This window comes from Schistocerca cancellata, chromosome 3 (genome assembly GCF_023864275.1).
Source record: "Schistocerca cancellata isolate TAMUIC-IGC-003103 chromosome 3, iqSchCanc2.1, whole genome shotgun sequence".
NCBI classification, from domain to species: Eukaryota; Metazoa; Arthropoda; class Insecta; order Orthoptera; family Acrididae; genus Schistocerca; species Schistocerca cancellata.
In genome coordinates, this window is record NC_064628.1 from 38361045 (window position 1) to 38385097 (window position 24053).

At 45.1% G+C, this 24053-nt stretch overlaps 1 protein-coding gene, 1 non-coding gene and 1 pseudogene across 2 annotated transcripts in view; all 3 read right to left on the reverse strand.

Annotated features, from left to right (window-relative positions):
• LOC126176068 (uncharacterized) overlaps window positions 1-24053 on the reverse strand; it is a 951488-nt gene that overhangs the window by 719216 nt on the left and 208219 nt on the right. The gene's annotated exons all lie outside the window — the stretch shown is intronic.
• On the reverse strand, window positions 4-77 carry Trnas-cga (transfer RNA serine (anticodon CGA)). The gene has a single exon. It is a non-coding gene; the product is annotated as a tRNA-Ser (tRNA).
• On the reverse strand, window positions 6171-6287 carry LOC126177427 (5S ribosomal RNA; annotated as a pseudogene).

The following is a 24053-nucleotide window of genomic DNA, read 5'->3' on the forward strand; positions in this document are numbered from 1 at the left end:
GTGTGCACCGACCGAGACTCGAACTCGGGACCTTTGCCTTTCGCGGGCAAGTGCTCTACCAACTGAGCTACCGAAGCACGACTCACGCCCGGTCTCACAGCTTTACTTCTGCCAGTATCTCGTCTCCTACCTTCCAAACTTTACAGACCTCTCTGTCTCTGAAGATATATCTATCCGAAAAATATTGGACCATCTACCAACTACCCGCCTAAAATCCAGGAAACCTATATGGGAAGACGAAGTCCTCAAATTCCCAGAAAGGTACGACATAGCAAGGGAATGGAGGCAATACTGGTCGCTGAGCGGTAGCGCTCTCGCTTCCCACGCCCGGGTTCCCGGGTTCGATTCCCGGCGGGGTCAGGGATTTTCTCTGCCTCGTGATGGCTGGGTGTTGTGTGCTGTCCTTAGGTTAGTTAGGTTTAAGTAGTTCTAAATTCTAGGGGACTGGTGACCATAGATGTTAAGTCCCATAGTGCTCAGAGCCAACTGGTCGTTGAATAATCACCATCCCTTCATCAGTAATTTTGATCCTTCGATGCCGGTGGAAGGGATGTAAATGCCCAGAGAACTTGGTGCAGACTTAATCGTGCGAGGACTAACCACGGCAGGTGTAAGGCCATTCTCCACAAATGAAAACTCACTGATGACCCATGATGTGGTGCAGAAGAACAAACAATCCCTCACCTGATCTCCGAATGTCCTGCGAGGAGGTTTGAAGGAGAATGCAGGGATATCATGAATGCTACTCCACGTGCTGTTCAGTGGGTTAGATGTGGACTTGTAATAGCTGCAGTGGCTGTCTCCCTAGTCTTTCGCATATTGTTGTTTGCAATCAATCATTTAATAATATATTTGTAATTCGTTTATTATATTAATTAATAGTATGTGTGCAATTTTACTCTGTAGATGCCATACGCTAAATAAATAAAGTAAATAAATAAATAAAATCTAAGGTAAAAAAATAAAATGAAGAAAAAAGAGGTAGAAGAATCACGACGAAGGAACTGTCCGAATGGGACGGAAATCGGCAAAAGTGACGTACATGTACAGACAGACAAATGATAAAAATTTCGGAAAAAATTGGCGGTTTATTGAACAGAAAGAGCTTCATAAACTGAACGCGTGAAAAACGCGTTCGCTCGTATGTAAACAGTTATCGCACTTGGCTTTGATAAGAGTTGATGGATGTCCACCTGAGGGATATCGAGCCAAATTTTATCCAATTTGCGCTTCAGATCATCGAAGTCACGGCCTACGACGTCGAGAGGAGTGCACGAAAGAGTTGACGTCGCTGAGATATTCGAGAGTGCTGCAAAAGTATTGAGGTGATTAACGATTTTTAGACAGAATGCTGAGTCCATAGTATTGGCGTAACTAATTAATAAGAAAATTATCGAACAAGTTTTATTTTAACAATGTGGCGAATATTGTGAACTAATTCGGTGCAATCAATGGTGATGATGTGTAACAGTTGTTGCGGTAAAACAAAGTGAAAATAATAAGTAACAAAACGAATAATTGCGGGTATATTATTTAGTTCAATAATTTACCGACGAATGAATGTCAAGAAAAGATAGACACACTAAAGTGGAGCCATCTTTGAGGCAACAGAGAACACATTACACACATATGTAATAGAATACTTCTTCAAAGTTAAGATACATTAGAACAATGTTTCAAGATAAAGACAGTAGTTAAATTTTTAAAGGTTGCATGTCGTAGTTTCTCTCACTAACATTGCATCGCACTCAGATTACATCATATGGACAGATATAAAATGCTGTTGCGTAAACAAACATTTAAAAACTAGCACTTAAATGGTCAAAAACAGTAAAACCAGAAGACTAGACACGTGGTACTTGGCTCCCCGTGCCATGATTTTAGCAGACAGAAATTGTATACCAGTTTTAACGAATGGGAACGCTATAGCGTTATACTCTTTGATAAGTCGCAACTAAACACAGCTGCCTCATACAGATATTTGGTAATGTGAACAGATACGAAGTGGAGCCATGATGTGGGCTATGGGCTTAAGTGTAGGTTGGGCAAACACCAGGCTAACATTCCGTGGTCGGATACTGGGGAACTGCTCTTTGTAACCATACAGTATCTACCAGGAGGCAATTTCTTTGGTATCTCGACAGGCACAAGACGTTGTAGGGTACACAATGGAACGGTTGCGTGTGTTTTCAAATAGTCAAACGGTCGCTGGGGCTACAGGAGGCGGTTAGAATCTGTGTGCTTCCATTGAGCTGACTGGCGCTTTGTTTCTGGATTGAAAAATGGCATCCACGTATCATCCATTGTCACAACCGCGTCAACATTGCTTGGCAACATGCCACACGGGCCGCCATGTGGTCGTCCGTCAACATTCGTGGCACCCACCTGGATGACACTTTTCGCAATTTCAGGTCGTCATGCAGGATTGTGTGCACAGAACCCACAGAAATGCCAACTCTGGAGGCGATCTGTTCAACAGTCATTCGGCGATCCCCCAAAACAACTCTCTCCACTTTCTCGATCATGTCGTCAGACCGGCTTGTGCGAGCCCGAGGTTGTTTCGGTTTGTTGTCACACGATGTTCTGCCTTCATTAAACTGTCACATCCACGAACGCACTTTCGACACATCCATAACTCCATCACCACATGTCTCCTTCAACTGTCGATGAATTTCAATTGGTTTCACACCACGCAAATTCAGAAAACGAATGATTGCACGCTGTTCAAGTAAGGAAAACGTCGCCATTTTAAGTATTTAAAACAGTTCTCATTCTCGCCGCTGGCGGTAAAATTCCATCTGCCGTACGGTGTTGCCATCTCTGGGACGTATTGACAATGAACGCGGCCTCATTTTAAAACAATGTACATGTTTCTATCTCTTTCCAGTCCAGAGAAAAAAAATCGGAGGCCTTAGAACTTGAATGCACTTCGTAAAATACGATTGTTTTACAGTCCCCCGCAGAGATCGCGCCCATAAAATAACGTTAAAGACTGCTCGCGGAGCTACGTCGTGCAGACGTTCTCCCTACGCACCAACCATGGGAGGAACGAGAAGAAACTCTAATACATGATCCAACGAAAAGAACCCTTTCTCCGCAACTCATTGTGTTTCGCACAGTTTAGACGTGCTCCTGCACACTGTCGCAATTACTTGCGTGTTACCTAATAACAACTTTTACTAATGCGGCAATAGCAAATTCTTGCAAGCTGCAGACATTTCATGACGAAGGTGTCCTAGGTAGAACTTCGTTCGTAAAATGATTTCCGTAACAATTACATCTATCATGAACTGCGACTGTTAAATTAAAATGAACAAAATATACAATTCTCCATCGATTACAATCTGTTTACTTCATCCCGTAAGTGTTTCGGTGGATACAAGATATAACCCTTCAGTATGATATGGAATGCTGCATAAGAAGGGCCTTTGACCTCATGATGATGGCGCAACTACCGAAACACTTACGGGATAAGTGTGACGCAGGATTACATATTTTGGTCATCACAGTTCTTAATTTGAGTAGATGGTTGTAAACGTCTCCGATAAGAATTCATTAAGACCATATGGCCCATCTTACCAGCCTCGCCACTCCGCAGCTACCAGGATATTCACTATTGAAGCGCAGTGTTTACCTGGAACATAAAAAGAGAAACTCATTATTACGGTGTTTTTTTATAAAATAAATATATCAAAATAAAGATGAAGACGCTGAGGTACAACACAATTCTGGAATAATGATATGAAAACTTTTTCTAACGCTCCCTTGTGTCGCGATAATGGGTCTCTTTGCAGCGATAAATGTAAGGGGTGGTTTTAATTAAATCTTCGCTACTTGAGTCGGTGTACACGTAAAACTATTTACCGTACGGTTTCTCGACTTTGTAGGAATGATGTACAGAGTTTGCGTTGTTAGTAGTGTTACTGTCGCGACTTACTGTTAGGCGACGGTACTGGTAGGGCAGTGAAAGGGTTGCGACACAGGCATCAGTGTGCATTACAGCTGCAGACAGGCAACACGAGTCTGACGAGGTGAGCAGCGCTACGCTCATCATCAAGCTGCGTTGTCAGAACAACAGTAGTAGTGCTGCTGCTCTTCGCGGAATACGGAAAGGTCCTCCTTCCGCACTGGGGTGCAACACGAATCGGAAGTCGGAATTAAGTGACTATTTGAGAACTGCGCCTGGGCGAGGCCCAGGGCCAATTGCAATACGAACTGTTGAAGTTGTCACGGCTGGGAATGCTGGACGCAAACTCCGATCTTCAGGCAGTGCAGGAATTGTGCGACAACAGCTGAAACTTCCACGGTCCACCGCTGTTTCGGGCAGCAGTAGAGCAATCTCTAGCGCTCTTCCAAACTGTCATGGCTGCAGATGGTCGTCACAATGAGCAACGTTTGCAACATGGAACGTAAACAAGGTTCGCAATAAACGAATGTTATCCTCCCGTGTGCAAATTAAAACTTCTATGGTCATCAGTCCCCTAGAACTTAGAACTACTTAAACCTAACTAACCTAAGGACATCACACACATCCATGCCCGAGGCAGGATTCGAACCTGCGACCGTAGCAGTTGCGCGGTTCCAGACTGTAGCGCCTTTAACCGCTTGGCCACCCCGGCCGGCGAGTAGTTCTAAGTTCTAGGGGACTTATGACCACAGCAGTTGAGTCCCATAGTGCTCAGAGCCATTTGAACCATTTTTTGGGGGGGGGGGGGGAACCAAATACGATTATTTTGCATCAAAACAGCAAGCGATCATAACAAATCAATGGCTTAAAACAACTAAAGTAAGCTGTTTTATTTTTATTAGAGGCCACTGATGCTGCTTTCACAATGAGCAGTAATAAATGTTACATTTGGAAATTAACTGATGTATTTCTTACGCCTACGTTTTCCTTGGGCAAGTGCTTGCAGAACTATTAAGTTTTTTTTTACAAAATTGTTGGCCTTCATCGTTAAAGTACCTAGCCAGAGAAGTGAGTAACAACAGATCTGGTGTACAACATCATACATACGCATAGGCATTATCCGCTGAACAGCCGATCTGTTATCGATACAGACCCGTCCAGGCGATAGCAGCGTCACTTGGAGAAAAATCGACTGGTAGTCAGGACACACGCACGGTGCACATAGTACCAGCGACCGCGCTGTCCGTATGTGAAGTGGGGAAGGCGCGAACTCTCTGAATTTGATCGAGGGCAGGTCGGGAGGAGAATTTCGGAAACTGCACGACTTGTCGTGCGTTGGAGGAGTGCGGTGGCGAGGGTCTCCAACACGTCGCGAAACCAAGGTGACTCCACATCCAGAGTGGGGTTGAGCCGCCACACTTCATCACAGATGTCGGACGTCGTAGGCCGGGCAGACTGGTAAAACAGGACAGGCAGCAAACTGTGGCAGAGTACAAGTGTGTCTGAACACACAGTGCACCGAACACTGCTAACGACGGGCCTCCGCAGCCTATGACCCGTGCATGTGCCAATGTTAACACCGCATCACCAACTACTACTGAAATGGGCAATCGGCACTAGACGTTGGCGCAGTGGGAGAGCGTTGCATGGTCTGGTCAATCGCGGTACCTGCTTTGTCAAGCCGATGGGAGAGCGCGATGCCGTCGTCTTCCAGGGGAGCAGCTCCTTGACACCTGCATTGCGGGACGGTGACAAGCTGGTGCTCCATTATGCTCCGGGAAACATTCACGAGCTCGTGCAAGGCACCATGACGGCCAAGGAGTATCGTACACTGGTTGCAGACCACGTACACCCCTTCATAACGACCATGTTTCCTGACACGTGTGGCATTTTTCAACAAGATAATGCGGCACGTCACAAGCACTGGAGTATGATGGAGTGGTTTGAGGAACACACTGGAGAGTTTCAATTGATGTGCTAGCCCCCATATCGTCAGATCTGAACCCAATCTAACACATCTGCAATGTGATTGAATGTGGCGTCAGAAAAGAAAGCAATCCGTCTTCAAGCCACAAGTGGCCCATCGGGACCATCCGACCGCCGTGTCATCCTCAGTTGAGGATGCGGAGATGCGGATAGGAGGGGCATGTGGTCAGCACACCGCTCTCCCGGTCGTTATGATGGTTTTCTTTGACCGGAGCCGCTACTATTCGGTCGAGTAGCTCCTCAATTGGCTTCACAAGGCTGAGTGCACCCCGAAAAATGGCAACAGCGCATGATGGCTGGATGGTCACCCATCCAAGTGCCAGCCACGCCCAACAGCGCTTAACTTCGGTGATCTCATGGGAACCGGTGTATCCACTGTGGCAAGGCCGTTGCCCCGTGGCGTCAGAGCTCATCAAGAATTAGGTGACGTGTGTGTGTCTGCAGATGTGGTCCCAACCTCCTCTAGCAACCTACCAAGGCCTCAGTGCTTCCGTGCCGTGACACGTCCACGCTGTTATCTGTGCTAAAGGTGAACATACTGGCTATTAGGTACGCGGTCATAATGTAAATTACATTAATACCAGTTCAACTTCAAGATACACCCTCGACACAGTCCATATACCACATTCTCAGGCTGTATCCCACCTGTCTAGCTTATAACGGGATATTTGCCTGTAGCAGAAAACGGGCAATGCTGACATAGTCCGTTGAGGACCGCTGCCGAAACCGGTCCGTCACAGACATAGACTGGGAAATTCCTGCTCTGATCAAGGCCTTGGGAAACTTGCGACCTTGTCTGTCATAACGTGAACACCCTAGTTTCACATGGTTAGGTCTAAATATCAGTTGGGTGGGCTTCGCAGTACGTAGATGGCTGAACTCTCTCTCTGTAAAGATGTAAACAACAACAGCCGTGACCCAATCGGATGCGTGTTATAGTAGTGGCATGACGTCTAGACGGCTTGATTTGGGACAACCAGGTTTTTCGCCGAATACTCGGCTGTACTGTGGCATTACGTCTTCCTTTGGACTGCTGTGGGATCCCCCACGTCTGTGACCATTCTTGACGGAAATTAATCGATTTACAGGTAAACAAGAGACAGCAACATGAGCGTGACGAATTTAACAACAGGGATCAAAAGCCCAAACTAAGCACACACAAAGAGCGTCAGACAATCTCTTTCTTCCTGTGCCTTCGTCCCGCAACGGTGTATGGTCGGCACGGTTATTAACGCATGCGGCATGCTTAGTTTAAGGGGTGGCCGGATGCCCTTCCTGCCGCCATCCCACTACCACCCGGTACGGTCCATACGTACCCCAACGGTCTGCGTGTAGTGTTATTTATGGGACAATGGGCGAAAGTTTCCTAAAAGTTTGCCGGCCGGGATGGCCGAGCGGTTCTAGGCGCTACAGTCTGGAACCGCGCGACCGCTACGGTCGCAGGTTCGAATCCTGCCTCGTGGCATGGATGTGTGTGATGTCCTTAGGTTAGTTAGGTTTTATAGTACACTACTGGCCATTAAAATTGCTTCACCACGAAGATGACGTGCTACATAAGCGAAATTAACAGACAGGAAGAAGATGCTGCGATATGCAAATGATTAGCTTTTCAGAGCATTCACACAAGGTTGGTGCCGGTGGCGACACCTACAACGTACTGACATGAGGAAAGTTTCCTACCGATTTCTCATACACAAACAGCAGTTGACTGGCGTTGCCTGGTAAAACGTTGTTGTGATGCCTCGTGTAAGGAGGAGAAATGCGCACCATCACGTTTCCGACTTTGATAAAGGTCGGATCGTATCACGACATTGCTGCTCACGTTGGTCGAGATCCAATGACTGTTAGCAGAATATGGAATCGGTGGTTTCAGGAGGGTAATACGGAACGCCGTATGGCTGTAACGGATCGTGCAGCCACGTCTCGATCCCTGAGTCAAGAGATGGGGTTTGCAAGACAACAACCATCTGCACGAACAGTTCGAAGACGTTTGCAGCAGCATCACAGACAGGAGCGCCTGCGATGGTGTACTCAACGACGAACCTAGCTGCACGAATGGCAAAACGTCATTTTTTCGGATGAATCCAGGTTCTGTTTACAGCATCACGATGGACGCATCCGTGATTGTCGACGTCGCGGTGAACGCACATTGGAAGTATCCATTCGTCATCCCCATACTTGTGTATCAACTGGCGCGATGGTATGGGGTGCCACTGGTTATATGTCTCGGTCACCTCTTGTTCGCATTGACGGCACTTTGAACAGTGGACGTTGCATTTCAGATGAGTTACGACCCGTGGCTCTACCCTTCATTCGATCCTTGCCAAACCTTACATTTCAGCAGGATAATGCACGACCGCATGTTGCACGTCCTGTACAGGCCTTCCTGGATACAGAAAATGTTCGACTGCTGTCCTGGCCAGCACATTCTCCACATCTCTCACCAACTGAAAACGTCTGGTCAATGGTGGCCGAGCAACTGGCTCGTCACAATACGTCAGTCACTACTCTTGACGAACTGTGGTATCGTGTTGGAGCTGCATGGGCAGCTCTACCTGTACACGCCATCCAAGCTCTGTTTGACTCAATGCCCAGGCGTAGCAAGGCCATTATTACACCCAGAGGTGGTTGTTCTGGGTACTGACTTCTCTGGATCTATGCATCCAAATTGGTTGAAAATGTAATCAGATGTCAGTTCTAGTATAATAAATTTGTGCAATGAATTTCCGTTTATCATCTGCATTTCTTCTTGGTGTAGCAATTTTAATGGCCAGTAGTGTAGTTCTAAGTTCTAGGGGAGTGATGACCTCAGAAGTAAAGTCCCATAGTGCTCAGAGCCATTTGAACCTAAATGTTTGTGAATCGTGTAACATCTAGCATAATGTGGGAAACCGCCTAAAAATCACATTCAGGTTGGCCTGCACACCGACCCTCGTCGTGAATCTGTCGCCCCCCCCCCCTCACCCCCCTCCCGGCCAGGAAGCGGCGCTTTAACCCGCACTGCTATCCGGGCGGGTCCACTAAACATATGTGTAGTTGCGTGCGAAAAGCTGCCATATCCTGTGCGATCATCCCAGATACTGGAATAACTCCGAGCGAGATGAAGAAGTTGTGAAGCAGACCGGTGACTCGGTACCAGCAAGTCGGCGGCACGCTCTGTGGCCGGGGCAGCTGGTGCTACTGCGCTGCGGCCGGCCCATACCACAGCGCGGTGTGCTGTCGTGTGTACAGCTAGTTGCGAAACGAGCGGAGGAAGTGGCACACTTCGAACGCAGCACCGAACAGTTGCCGCTCTGCACGCTCCGGCTGGCGGCTGGAGCGGAGGTTAGTCCGCTGTGCCGGCCCGGGAACAATGCCTTTGTCTGTCCCTTGATAAGCGCCAAACATTGCCGTCGGAAGCCACCGGCAAAAACACGGCCGCACAATGGGGGTTGGGGGGGGGGGGGGTGCATTCCTAAACACCACTTACTTACGCAACATTCTCTCATTCTCTCTCTCTGTTCTGTTCTTGTGTTTGTGTGTGCGTGCTTGGTATCACCGAACTATTCAACTCCTATACTATTTGTGCTTTGTGCTATTTTGTCTAAAACTGACATGGTGAGACCGTGGCTGTGTACAAATAATGTAGGTTAATTCTTACAGAGAAGAAAACAGCAACCAGCCACTATTAATAATGCTATTTATTTACGCAAATAGCGCCATTACCGGTTTTGAACTGGCAAGTTCATCGTCAGACGGCTGTTCACATGATTTTCAAGATACACTTTACATTATCGTCCGTTTTCGATTTTTTATTATTCCACTGTGGCGAAGTATTTTTGGTGTGTTGTTGCCGTCGAAAATTCCGCGCGATTTTGTTGCGAAGTTGCAGGATTGTATTTTCCGAATCTTCCTAAATATATCCAGCACTTACGTAATTTGTACATCACTATCTTGTGCAAAGCACCATAATGTAAAGTGTATCTTGAAAATCATGTGAACAGCCGTCTGACGATGAACTTGCCAGTTCGAAGCCGGTAACGACACTATTTACCTAAATAAATGGCAGTATTAATAGTGGCTGGTTGCTGTTTTCTTCTTTGTAAGAGTTAACCTACATTATTTGTACTTTTCCTCACTCAGTCGTAATTCTAAAGAATTAATGGTGCACGATGTTCAGTTCGTGATTGACTCTACAAAGATCAGACATGCTCTTTCAGTGACGCAATACCATCTTAATTCGGTTCTACGCTACAAGAACTTGTCATCTATTTGGAGAAAATTAAAGTGAGCACTCGCTATTTTGTGTTTACTTCTTTATACAAGTCGTGGCCCATTTCAGACATGTGACTATACAGGATGAGTCAGCTACCCCTACCGCCGTCGTTTTATGCAAACCGCAATGTTACATCTGGCCTTCAAATATCACGCGTGACATTTCTCTCGCTCGCTACGTGCAAACTATTAGTCCCACAGAAAAAATAAATAGGACCTTGTAACACGCCCGGGGGTACTAATGGGTGGGGGTACTTTAAACTGGTTGTCGCTTCTGCTTTTCTTGACCGTGCGCCCTGTCCACACCACGTACCTGGTAATCCCGCGGCGGTCGTATTGTCCTGCTCCACATTGCTGTTGGCTTGCCTGAAATTATCTATCGAAATATGCAAGCGGGTTTAGGTGAGCCACTCAACGTTAAAGCACAACACTGTCCTATGTCTGGTATGAACATCTATACTCTGAGACGATATGGAAACCACAGGTTGCACTGTTTACACTCTAAATCGTAAATGTATATCCCAATTAATAATCTTGATGATTTTACAGTCCAAAATATCATTCGGACGAGCGTACGCGTAATCGACACGACGCGGGTGATTGTTGATGATGCGGAAGCCGAATGATCGAACGAAAGTTCTTACGCTCGTCACACATACAGATATCTGGTAATAGTCCTCCTTTATTTCATAACATAATAATTATACAAGATTGACCCACCACCTTATTGATTAGTGGGTCCTATGGTTCTACTTTTATACAATAGCAGCTTCTACATTTTACTTAATTACAGACAGTTTTACGATTAGTACTAAGCAGACTACTTCTTATTTTACTAGTTAGCATGATTTCTAGTTACTACAAAGGGTTAGTACTAACTGCCTGCAGCGTTACAGTTGTGCCAGTGTTAATTATATAAACCTACTTAGATGCCTTGCCCATAGAGCTAATCCCTATGGGCGTGCCCCTGGCACAGGGCATGCAAGGGGTAGTTTATCGCTGCAGGTTCCTAATTTACTATCCTATTCTAATTGCCTAAATCTACTTCCTATTCTACGTCACGGTTGGTGCGTTGTCACTATTCGAGATCACCCCAGTCCCCCTAGTCCTGGTCGTGGCGGATTCCAACTGTAAAGTCGACCTATCCACGAACAGGCGGTATGGGATTGGGGCAGTGGTCGCAATCGGTGATTTCTATTTAACTAGGCTTGAAGGTCTCTCAGAAAAGTTTTTAATACTTTTTGTGATATCTCGTTTGCTAGCATGTTTAGTCTTTGAAAGGTCTCCTCTTGTCTTAAAAGGTCATAGGTATTTGTATTTGGTAGTTGTCGTCTCAATGTCCCGGCTACATCATCGAAAAGGGGGCACTCGTAAACCACATGGTCAGGAGTACCCTCCGGTGCGCCACAGTCGCACGCAGGCGTCGCCCTTTTCCCAAACCGACTTAGATAAGTCGGATATGGGCCATGACCGGTGAGAAAGTGGAACAATCCCCTAGTTGGCTCAAAATACTTCATTTTTAGTCTTTCCTTGACGTCTGGTAGGAACTGAAAGGTTCTTCTATCAGTTTCGTCCGACTCCCGTATCTCCTGCCATAGATCTGTCCCTCTTTCCCTTATCTCCCCTTTTTCCCTGACTGGGGCCCCCATAATTTCCTCTACCTTGGTGTTAATATCCTTTCTGGCCCAGTACCATGCGGCCTGTTCCCTAATCTTTATATCTAAGGGGCAGAGCCCTCCTTGTTACTAGTAATGATATAACACTGTTCGTAAAGTTAATTTTTCAGTTCGCACTTGTACGAGCGTGCGCGTAACCGTCGCGGCGCGGTTGATTGTTGATGATGCGGAAACGCGATGATCTAACGCGCGTTCTCACACTCGCTACAAGGCAGTGGCACTTGACTGCACTCGTTTATGTTAACTAATTTCTAGTGATTCACATCAGTTCATTCTGAGAGGCCGAACACGGCGCGGATGCTCGATGCTGCGCGACACGCAACGAGAGGACACATAAATACGTTATCAGCAGCACTGCTCATTTTTTTAAATAACTTCTTGACGTCCTTTCCTGTGAATCATTTACTTATTTTATCACTTTACTGTAATAACACCAGTAGCAACACTTCAACTTCCGTGCTAACAGTGCCTCTGACATGCAGAGTTACACACTACACAGCGTAACAGTTCCGTGTCCCTCGCTCGACTCTGTAGACTCGGCTGCCCGCAAAGATACTCCACAACTAAGCCAGCGATATGACAACACTCTTACAACCTTTATGTAGAAAACTTAATGAAGTTAAAATTCTTACCGGGATACGTTTTCGCTGGAGGCTACGGATCCAAGTTATTCACGAAAACGTACAAACGTGACCTTAAAACGAACCTTCACCCCTACATTCATGCCTCAACGAGTCAGAATTTCTAGTACGTTGCTCTTGGCACACCCTCCTACCGCCAGCATAGTCGCCTATTTCGTTATTATTATTAATTTAAACATGTCCGTGAGAGTAACGGAAGAAAAACGACTTTCGTAAACCTTACGTTAAAACTAATTACGTTGACAATTCGAGCCAAACTTAACCCTTGCAAATACAGCAGTTTCGTAGTCATATACTCTGACGAAGACAGTGACGTAAATGTTAATTATGTGATATTAAATTTCACAAAATGTTAGGTAAAATTTACACCAACGTCAATTTCAAAATTTGTGAGAGCTCTACTAGGACGGTGGCATATATAAGGAAAGTAAATTAAGACCAAAACAAGGTCGCGTGTGGGAAAAAAATCCGAGCAGGCGCAAATATTTGTACAGTGGTAGGACGTAGTGCCATGAACAACATACTAGAAATCCTGACCAATGGATGCTGAGTGTGTGAGTGGGTTCGAAGATGACTTTTGTACGTTTTTCTTGACTAACTCGGAAACAGTGGCCTGCAGCGCACGTATCTCAGTACAAATTATTATATTTACTACTAAAGGTTCCTATTCTTTAAGTAGGACAATTAGTATGCATTTAGTGAGCGAGAGAATATTAATATCTCGCTTGTGGTTGTTGGAGACTAGATATAACATTGCTGGTTGCATTAAACGACGGCGGTAGGGGCAGTTGAATCATTTTGTATGCTCATCTTCAATGGCTGCATTAAAGTATTAAGCACTGCATGTTGTTAGCACCATGCTGTCTCCTATTGCACTCCGGGAAATAATTATTTCGGCGCTAACACCAAGTTTACTTAATTTAAATCCATTTATTTTGTTATGAACACTAAATACGTGCTCTACATACATAATTTTTGGTATGTAGCTAGCAGAAGATAATGTTGAATGTCTCTTCTTCTCTTTCTTCATCTTCTTCCTCAGAGCTTGTCCGGATTGATGGAAGGCGGGGGGGGGGGGGGGGGGGACAGCTGCAGTTTGGGGTCTCTGTAGCCATTTTATGCGATCGTGTGCTTGATCGGGGTGCAGTCCTGAGACCTTGAGGTCTTCGTGCAGCTTAGAAGCCATCGCTACCTAGGTCATCCTACTGCCCGTTTACCATTCCCTCTGTAAGTAAACGCAGTCTTTGCCACTGTTGTTGCGTCAGTTCTAAGAACATGCCCATATCATCTTGGACAGCTTTTGTTACCTTGTCTGCTACTGATACTATTCCGTAAAACCTTAGCATTAGTGACATGGCCGCGTAGTGTAAATCAAGTCGCCCACCTGAGCAATTTGTCTCCATGACAGTGGGTCACTTTTCCACTTCTTTCGCTGAAGGCCAGCGTTCAGCAGCATACAGTGCAACTGAACGGATTACGGATAATCTCGTATGCTTTCGAACTCAGCCTGGCTGAACTCTTCAGGTTACAGCAGTGTACACCAGTCACCGAACTCCACTGAAGCCAAGTGCTGCTCAGGCGGAGATTTCTGAACTGAGATTTCCATCACCAGCAGTTATCGAAAAAATGGTTCAAATGGCTCTGAGCACTGTGGGACTTAACATCTGAGGTCACCAGTCCCCTAGAACTTAGAACTACTTAAACCTAACTAACCTAAGGACATCACACACATCCATGCCCGAGGCAGGATTCGAACATGCGACTGTAGCGGTCGTGCGATTCCAGACTGTAGCTAATCAGTCGTAACAGCTGTTCAGAGGGAAGCCTTCCACAGTAATGGGAAGTGTCAAGTGCGGTCAGAGTGATAGGGATGGTGCGGGCAGCAGAGTACTGGCGTCATTTCCCTCGCGCATGAGGCTTCCCCACCCCCGCAGGCGTTAACCTACCGCTTCCTCCCCAACAGCTGATGCAGCCATCACTGTGTGTGTGTGTGTGTGTGTGTGTGTGTGTGTGTGTGTGTGTGGAGAGAGACAGGACGCAGCCGCGCCTGTCTGCGAGGCGACCCCTGGCGACAGATGCTGAGCGCCTCCGTACCAGGGCACTCGTCCAGTCACTGTTTTCGAAATTGTAATACCAAGGCATTTCAACAATAAAAGAACGAAATTACTAACACAACAAAAAGAAATCAGATAGTTGAAAATGAAGCAACAAGGCACAATAATAAGATAGGGAGTCTCGTTTAGCGATATATCTACGAGGGCAGTTCAATAAGTAATGCAACACTTTTTTTTCTGAAACAGGGGTTGTTTTATTCAGCATTGAAATAGACCAGGTTATTCCCCAATCTTTTAGCTACACAACACTATTTTTCAACGTAATCTCCATTCAATGCTACGGCCTTACGCCACCTTGAAATGAGGGCCTGTATGCCTGCACGGTACCATTCCACTGGTCGATGTCGGAGCCAACGTCGTACTGCATCAATAACTTCTTCATCATCCGCGTAGTGCCTCCCACGGATTGCGCCTTTCATTGGCCAAACATATAGAAATCCGACGGTGCGAGATCGGGGCTGTAGGGTGCATGAGGAAGAACAGTCCACTGAAGTTTTGTGAGCTCCTCTCGGGTGCGAAGACTTGTGTGAGGTCTTGCGTTGTCATGAAGAAGGAGAAGTTCGTTCAGATTTTTGTGCCTACGAACACGCTGAAGTCGTTTCTTCAATTTCTGAAGAGTAGCACAATACACTTCAGAGTTGATCGTTTGACCATGGGGAAGGACATCGAACAGAATAACCCCTTCAGCGTCCCAGAAGACTGTAACCGTGACTTTACCGGCTGAGGGTACGGCTTTAAACTTTTTCTTGGTAGGGGAGTGGGTGTGGTGCCACTCCATTGATTGCCGTTTTGTTTCAGGTTCGAAGTGATGAACCCATGTTTCATCGCCTGTAACAATCTTTGACAAGAAATTGTCACCCTCAGCCACATGACGAGCAAGCAATTCCGCACAGATGGTTCTCCTTTGCTCTTTATGGTGTTCGGTTAGACAACGAGGGACCCAGCGGGAACAAACCTTTGAATATCCCAACTGGTGAACAATTGTGACAGCACTACCAACAGAGATGTCAAGTTGAGCACTGAGTTGTTTGATGGAGATCCGTCGATCATCTCGAACGAGTGTGTTCGCACGCTCCGCCATTGCAGGAGTCACAGCTGTGCACGGCCGGCCCGCACGCGGGAGATCAGACAGTCTTGCTTGACCTTGCGCCGATGATGACACACGCTTTGCCCAACGACTCACCGTGCTTTTGTCCACTGCCAGATCACCGTAGACATTCTGCAAGCGCCTATGAATACCTGAGATGCCCTGGTTTTCCGCCAAAAGAAACTCGATCACTGCCCGTTGTTTGCAACGCACATCCGTTACAGACGCCATTTTAACAGCTCCGTACAGCGCTGCCACCTGTCGGAAGTCAATGAAACTAAACGAGACGAAGCGGGAATGTTTGAAAATATTCCACAAGAAATTTCCGGTTTTTTCAACCAAAATTGGCCGAGAAATAAAATGAGTTGCATTACTTATTGAACTGCCCTCGTACATAAACGAATGGAGGTTACTTTTTAACGACCACTAGACGACATGTTAGCTCTGTCGTATCGGGGGAAATAAATCGGAAGCACCCTATTTATAGCAATGGTCATGGCGTTTCCCTTAGGCGCTTTAGTGAAACCACGGAATACCTCAAAAAGTCTGGAAGGCTGGACGCTTACACACACACACACACACACACACACACACACACACACACACACACAAGCATACACCGCGGAACGACATGAAACGCCGTGGAAGTGTTTTAGTTCAATGGAAATACCTGCCTAGGCCACTTGTAAGGTAATTCATCCGCTGGCACCATTAAATGAAATGTTACCGAAAAATGACGATGAAACATCCTAAAATGATGACACGTCGACCGACCATGCGGCTTTTCGCGGATGATGCTGTAGTATACAGAGAAGTTGCAGCATTAGAAAATTGCAGCGAAATGCAGGAAGATCTGCAGCGGATAGGCACTTGGTGCAGGGAGTGGCAACTGACTCTTAACATAGACAAATGTAATGTATTGCGCACGGAAAGATGTGAAGTGGAATGATCATATAAAATTAATTGTTGGTAAGGCGGGTGCCAGGTTGAGATTCACTGGAAGAGTCCTTAGAAAATGTAGTCCATCAACAAAATGATTCAAATGGCTCTGAGCACTATGGGACTTAACTTCTGTGGTCATCAGTCCCCTAGAACTTAGAACTACTTAAACCTAACCAACCTAAGGACATCACACACATCCATGCCCGAGGCAGGATTCGAACCTGCGACCGTAGCGGTCGCGCAGCTCTAGACTGTAGCGCCTAGAACCACTCGGCCACTCCGGCCGGCTATCAACAAAGGAGGTGGCTTACAAAACACTCGTTCCACCTATACTTGAGTATTGCTCATCAGTATGGGATCCGAACCAGGTCGGGTTGACAGAGGAGATAGAGAAGATCCAAAGAAGAGCGGCGCGTTTCGTGACAGGGTTATGTGGTAAGCGTGATAGCGTTACGGAGATGTTTAGCACACTCAAGTGGCATATTCTGCAAGAGAGGCGCTCTGCATCGCGATGTGCCTTGCTGTCCAGGTTTCGAGATGGTGCGTTTCTGGATGAGGTTCCCCCTACTTATAACTCCCGAGGAGATCACGAATGTAAAATTACAGAGATTCGAGCGCGCACGGAGGCTTTCCGGCAGTCGTTCTTCCCGCGAACCATACGCGTCTGGAACAGGAAAGGGAGGTAATGACAGTGGCACGTAAAGTGCCCTCTGCCACACACCGCTGGGTGGCTTGCGGAGTATAAATGTAGATGTAGAAAACGCTAACATTCTCTGGCAGACCAATCAACTGTTGTGATGAGTACTCTACCCCGGAAATCGCAGTTTACCCCAGAAATCGCAGTTTACCCCGGAAATCGCAGCTCAGCTTGGGGAATGTATTCGTCGCCCACCGAGTGTTACTAATGTGGAATTTGTACGCTGTGTGTCAGCGAGCTTCGCCGGATAATGATTGCGTACGCGTGCAGAATCATAAGCGCTGTAGTTCATGCTGCAGTACCACTCTTATGCAAGGAGCCAGTTAATTATGAAAAGCGTAAGATGCGTCATTTTGGGCTCCTGTTAGTTACGCTGCGACTTTTAGATCGCTACGGAAACAGCAGGCACCACTTAAGGTGTGCAGTGTTTTACAGTGTGCAACGGTTACGTGAGACAGCGCTGTCGCTCAGTGAAAGCGGCTATGCTTTCAAGACACTATCACGCAGAACTAAGCAGTTTGTGTGTCGGGATCTGCTACTGGAGCATTTGTGACGCGCAGTGCAGCTATACACGGTCTCTCTCCTAACAGACGTCACACGCATTTCCTCTGGAGTTTCGGCGGATATTAGCAATTTCGTTTCTGCAACGCGTAGCTGCAATCAGGCCAAACGAATATTGCTCCACACGACTTTCATGTGACGTCCAGTATGGATGGATAGCATCTGTTTGTTTCTCGTTGCAAACAAAATGACTTTTTAAAGTGGAATTTTACGTGCCCGTTCGACAAAGCGGTTCCAAATTAGTCTAGTACGAAGTTCATTTTATCGGTGTGTTTAAGAAGGCCGATGATACAAGTATAGCTATCGCACCCGACAGACAAAAATTAACTGGTGAAATTGTAAACGATGTTTTTCAGAAAATCATTAAGTGGTTCTCTGCAAATGGGCTCTCATTAAACTTTGACCAAACACAGTTTATACAGTTCCACACAGTACATGGAATGACCCCATTAATAAATATAGACTTTGATCAGAAATCGGTAACCAAGGTTGAAAGTTCAAAATTTCTAGGTGTATGCATTCAATGAGGGGTTGAACTGGAAAAAAACACACTGAGGATCTGCTGAAACGTTTGGGTTCAGCTACTTATGCTATTAGGGTCATTGCAAATTTTGGCGATATACATCTGAGTAAATTAGCTTACCACGCCTATTTTCATTCTCTGCTTTCGTATGGCATCATATTCTGGGGTAACTCATCATTGAGTAAAAGAGTGTTCATTGCACAAAAGCGTGTAATCAGAATAATTGCTGGGGCTCATCCAAGGTCATCCTGCAGACACTTATTTAAAGAGCTAGAAATCTTCACTGTAGCCTCACAATATATATATTCACTTATGAAATTTGTTATTAACAATCCGAACGTATTCAAAAGTAAAAGCAGTTTACGTGGCTACAACACTAGGAGAAAGGATGATCTTCACTACTCAAGGTTAAATCTAACTTTGGCTCAGAAGGGGGTAAATTATGCTGCCACAAAAGTCTTTGGTCACTTACCTAATAGCATCAAAAGTCTGACAGATAGCCATATAGCATTTAAAAGGAAATTGAAAGAATTTCTTAATGCAACTCCTTCTACTCATTAGATGAATTTTTGGATATAGTAAGTGGTAATTTCCCAACCTCCACAAAAAAATTATTGAGTGTCATGTAATATTTTGTCTAATGTAATATCTTGTATAGACACTCTTTATTGATCTGACACGTTCCACATCATTACGAAATGTCGTATTCATGATCTATGGAACAAGTACTAATCTAATCTAATCTAATCTGAACTAAACTGAAACACGAAAAATAACCTTTATTCCAGTGGCGACAGTTACCGCCATGAAGAAGCACTACCTGGTCGATGCTGGGGTACTGGTTATTCTTCGTGTTAATACTGTTTCTCTTAATACACATGGATAAAACGAATAACGAAAAGCACTAATTTGGAATCGCTCTATCGAATGGGCACGTAAAATAACGATTTAAAAATTATTTTGTTTGTAGTGGGAAACAACTGCGTGCGTCGTATGAGAGGCGAGATGAGCAGTATTTGTGAGGTATGAATCCAGCTACACCTTCAGAAAACAAAACTGCAAATACCTGCCGAGACACCAGATAAATTCGTGCATGACGACTCTTGGGAGAGACACCCGGTATATTAGAGCGCTTCTTCCATCCAAAGAATACGACTCCTGAATGAGATTTCACTCTGCAGCGGAGTGTGCGCTGATATTAAACTCCCTGGCAAATTAAAACTGTGTGCCGGACCGAGACTCGAACTCGGGATCTTTGCCTTTCGCGGGCAAGTGTTTTACAGTTCAAGTCTCTGTCCGGCACACAGTTTTAATCTGCCAGGAAGTTTCAATACGTCTCTTGTCTCAGCATCCTGCTCACGGTACCAGAAGTAATACCAACTGGTCATTAACGCAGTACAGATCCATTCCCGATTATAAAACCATTATTTTTTATAAATAGATACGACAACAACGAACACATTACGGTTTATTAAAAACTGACGCTTGCTGCATCCCCAGTGTCTGCAGATCAAGCAAGTCCCATCAGACCACATTTTTGTAGCCGATGATGTACCTCGGTAATATACAGGGTGTCCCAGCTATCTTGTCCACCCAAAATATCTCTGGAACAATAACAGCTATTGGAAAACGACTTTCACCGGTATCAATGTAGGGCTGGGGCCCATGAATGTACATATTTGGAAACATTCTAAAACGAAAGCATATGTGTTTTTTAACACAAACTTATGTTTTTTTAAATGGACGTCCTATATTTTTTCTTCAGCAATCCATAGCATGACAAAGCACATACACAATGGCGTTGATTTCATCGCAATATTCCCATTACATCTCGAGATATTGAGACGCGAAGTTGACGCTTGAAACACCCGACATGCGCTGCTAGCGCACGTCCTGAGGCTCAGGCGTGAACCCCATGCTGCCCGTAATCGCGATGTGATTGACAAGTAAGTGTCCCTCTTGATAAGTATGGAGGTGTGATAACACATGTCAACCACATCGCGATTACGGGCAGCATGGGGTTCACGCCTGAGCCTCAGTACGTGCGCTAGCAGCGCATGTCGGGTGTTTCAAGCGTCAACTTCGCGTCTCAATATCTCGGGATGTAATGGGAATATTGCGATGCAATCAACGCCATTGTGTATGTGCTTTGTCATGCTATGGATTGCTGCAGAAAAAATATAGGTCGATTTAAAAAAGATAAGTTTGTGTTAAAAAACACATATGCTTTCGTTTTAGAATGTTTCCAAATATGTACATTCATGGGCCCCAGCCCTACACTGATACCGGTGAAAGTCGTTTTCCAATAGCTGTTATTGTTCCAGAGATATTTTGGGTGGACAAGATAGCTGGGACATCCTGTATATTACCATATAGCGTCCCTTTCGTTGAAGCTCTACGGAGTGTGCAAAGGTACGTTTGAAGCTGGAGGTATTCGTGTCCGGATGCTGAACCTTCGGTGGACTCCACTGGATTACTGTCTGTCATTAGATGTCACAATGCTATGTCGGATTTCATTTCCAGTCGAGGTGGCTTAATCAAGGAATGACTGTCTACAAAACTATGAAATAACAGTCAAGGCTGCATCAAGTATTTTTACTCATAAACATTAGCATATTGGTTATTATTGCCGTCGTACAACGATGCGTCTTATTTGTATCTATTACTGTTACTCTAGAGGTTTGCTAACATGTACGCAGCGTAATACGGAAAAATATTAGCGCAAACCGTAATTATACATTCGTTGTTCGAATGCTCGCAGTTATTCTTTATCCTTTCTTCCTGGTAAATAACAACAATTTTTCCTCACAATATAACGACGAGTCCGACATTACGATAGCAATTTCTAATTTACAAGAAAGGGCGTTTTTTAATAAGAAAGAACAGTATTCCACGTCACAGGAACTGTATTCTAAAACTTTCCAATACGATCAGTCTTGCTCATAATATTTTATGATATTGCATATTATCTTGTTTTCAAGAGCTCACGAGATCCGAATCTAAACGTAACGTAAACCGTTCTGACATCACATACTGCAAAGGAAGGTTTATACGCACAGACATTATCAACGGACGATGAACGTTTGATGTTTATTTAGTAGCAGTAAATTCAATTTATATCATTTGTTCTAATGAAATAGCACTGTGAGCAAAGTACAGCGTATATTCGAACAGTAACTGCATGTTGCGTACGTTGTACTTAAATGTTGGCAGCTCAGTATAAAATGGTACGAGTTCTACGCTATCTGTTAGTATTTACAAACCACAAAAATCATAGTTTCAATTCAGTAGTCAATCGACTGGAGGTGATATCAAACAACGGTGACTTCGAAAATCGTTGCAGCAGCCAGTTGTGAAGTCCGTGCTGTTAACTCGACTTTAATGCGCTAGCCTAGTTTATAGCGCTACAGGAATGAGTAAAGGAAAGGTTAGACAATGCAGTCGAGACATTAAAAATGGCTGTAAAATTGTGTACGATGAAGAGCGCAGTGGCGGTATCGAAATCCAGGTAGATGGACCAAAAACGGATCCGACTGAAGATTTATTGCCGTGGTTGATGAATTTTCTTAAGTTCGTCGTACCACTATTTACAAGACTGTCAAGTAAAATCTCGAATATTGCAAATTTTGCGAAAGATGCCGAAAATGTTTACGGAGCAACAGAACCAACAAAATGTTGAGCGGACGAGCGGTTTTAGACCGCTATCGACATGATGGAGACGATTTTTTCCCGGACATTTTCGATTGGTGGCCATTTTACACCAATGATGAGTCAAAACAACAGTCGCTGCAATGGTGCCAATAAACCTCAATTAAACTGAGAAGGAACTCCTACGATGAATCGAAAAATGATGGCTACAGTTTTCTGGGATAAAAATGGCTTTCTTTGGCTGCTTTCGAGGAACGTGGGCGACAGTAACTGCTGATGCGTATTACTAACACTTAGAAAACCGAGGTGCACCATCCGAAATCAGTGGTCCAGAGACCTCTTGTCCGGGATAGTTTTCGTCCACGACAACGCTCTACCAACGAGAAGACTCAGCATTTCCGTTGGGAACTTTTCCACCACACCTCGACCTGATCTTAGACCCAGTGCCCTCTTCTTGCACCGAGCGAGGTGGCGCAGTGGCTAGCACACCGGACTCGCATTCGGGAGGACGACGGTTCAATCCCGCGTCCGGCCATCCCGATTTAGGTTTTCCGTGCTTTCCCTAAATCACTTCAGGCATTGGCCAGGATGGTTCCCTAATCCGATGGGACTGATGACCTCGGTCCACTCCCTCAAATCAACTATCCAACTATCTTCTTGCTCTTGAAACAGTGGATTAGTGGGCATTAAAACTTTAAGTTTGGTGTTTCTGACATCCTTGTAAGCTTCGACGTTGTCTCTCTGCTCACGAGAGTACCTTTACAAGAAGAATCTTTGAAACTTACTGGCCAAAAATTTCACGACCTATCTTTTTACGCATGTCTTGGCGTCAACGTACTTTCTCTTAGACAGTGGTTACTACAAGGTTACTGCACTTTGACGTGGACCGTGTAACTGACGATGTAATTTGTATTATGATGTGAGAAGAATGACAAATCCATGATTTTATTATATGGCGTCACTGATTTTGAATTCGCCTTATACGATGCTGTACATACTTTTAAAAACGCGATGATGGTCTGTCGGCGGAAAGTGGCTGTTAAATAAAGAATTTATCAGTAGTTCGAGGCGGTAATCACGGTAGTTTTCAAAAACAAAAGCCTCTATTTAATGACTGTCATCCCAACTCGCTTATTCTATCCGTAACTCTCTCTCCTCTGTTTCGTGCTATGATGAAACGTGTCACATTTTCTTTGAACTGTTTTGGTATCTTGTCAATCCTACTCAGTAATTGTTTGTGACAATACGAGTCAAAGCCTCCATTTAAACAGAATCAGTAGTTTAATATGTGGCAGTGGATGTATATTTTAAGTTGTAGCAAGCTAGTGAACGCACCCTCTGCTGAAGGCCGATGTGACGTCATTCAGTGAGCGCAGGAAGGACTGTGTAGCATACTTCCCAATGCGCTTTAATAAAAGCGTTCAGTAAAAGCGGAACTTTACTTAACATATCACGACATAAACTCACTTCGAAAATGTTCGACAGTGATTATTTTCTACTGTGATAAAATTTCACACATCCAATACTTCGCTGCCGTACTCTAGAAGAAGACGAACAAGCAGCTCGTTTTGTTTAACTTTTTACGTGTTACGTCAATCATCATTTTCTATATTATCGTTCTAATTTGTTCTGTTGATATTTAGCTTAATCGGCAACGTCTAAATTTTTATCATTTTTCGTGAAACAGAAATTCACTTGTTGCTGATGTATAGGACGTCACACATTTTATTGCGTCAGGGTCCACTACTATTTCTTTGTACATCTTCCAACATCCCCCGTTCTCAAAGTTGCAGAAGTTGCAGAAGTTGAAGATAACCAGACAATGAGCTCGCTGCCACGTCTCTCCCCTCCGCTAGAAAGCGTTCGTTGCGTTTGCACAGCAGAGGTGGGTAGCCCTAGCGGTACAGGAAGACTGCCCGACCGCGGTGTAAATCAAGACGCACAGCCGCCACCAGCTGAGCGTTGTAGGGCTTCCCACCACCTGGCACCACACCACACCACACTATGGTCTCCCCGG